Raw genomic sequence first — 1179 nt, 5'->3', positions numbered from 1 at the left:
AATCAGCAAACTCACTAAGAGACTAGATCTTAATTATTCCCACCACAAAAAAAATGATAATTATGTGACATGATAGAGGTGCTAACTATCTCTACAGTGGCAATCATATAAGAATATACAAATGTATCGTATCAACATCTTGTACACCTTAAATTTGCACAATGTTATCTGTCAAATATATTTCAATAAAAAGTAAAATACTTTTTCAAACCGAAAAAGAAGATAGGCATTATAATTGTATGTGTGTATACATATATATAGATATAGATATACATATAGATATACATATATAAATATATTTATACAAACAGTTTACCCTTGAACAGCATGGGTTTGAACCACACAGGTCCACTTATATTTTCAATAAATATGTACCACAGTACTACATGATCCCTAGTTGGTTGAATCTGCAGATGTTGACCGCAGATACAGAAGGCTGACATTAAAGTTATACATGAAAGTGGCCCTGTTACCTTGGAGAGATGAAGGGGTCTGGAGATCCTGTGACGGTGCTCTGGGCCGGAGAGCTAAACAATCTAAACATGAAACAGTACAGCTGCCTCAAATCCCTGGGAATTTCAGAAGGACTGACACTTCTGAAGCTGTTCCAAATTTTGAAGAGATGTTTGCCAGATTCACAGAAGATGACAAAGAGTACCAGGAATACCTGAAATGCCCTCCTGAGTCCCCTCCAATTGTTGAGGAATGGAATAGCAGAGCTGGTGGGAACCGAAGAAATAGAGGCAATCGGTTGCAAGATAACAGACAGTTTAGAGGTAGGGATAGCAGACGGGGGTGGCCAAGTGACAATCGATCCAATCAGTGGCATGGATGATCCTGGGGTAACAATTACCCGCAGCACAGACAAGAACCTTACTACCCCCATCAATATGGACATTATGGTTACAACCAACGGCCTCCCTATGGCTACTACTGATAGAAATGTCAGCAGCTTTTAGTAAAACCATTTACTCTGTTAACATGACAAAAGTTTATGTTGTGTTTTCTGTTGGTCATAGTTTTACATCTGATTGTAGAGAGTGGACTGATTTTTTGGAACTTGAGACTTTTTTGAAATTAGATCTTACTGGAGAGATATGATGGCTGCTGGAAATATCAATAAATACTCCCCTAAAAAGGTTGTGGATTATTATATCGCTTGACTTCTACCTCAGATTC

The 1179-nt window shown here is 38.0% G+C and overlaps 1 pseudogene; it reads left to right on the top strand.

Moving 5' to 3' along the window:
- Positions 1 to 454: 454 nt before the first annotated feature.
- LOC103012628 (RNA guanine-N7 methyltransferase-activating subunit-like protein) lies at positions 455 to 937 on the top strand (annotated as a pseudogene).
- Positions 938 to 1179: the final 242 nt, after the last annotated feature.

Source organism: Balaenoptera acutorostrata, chromosome 1 (assembly GCF_949987535.1).
Source record: "Balaenoptera acutorostrata chromosome 1, mBalAcu1.1, whole genome shotgun sequence".
NCBI classification, from domain to species: Eukaryota; Metazoa; Chordata; class Mammalia; order Artiodactyla; family Balaenopteridae; genus Balaenoptera; species Balaenoptera acutorostrata.
This window is presented reverse-complemented; position numbering and strand designations above follow the sequence as displayed.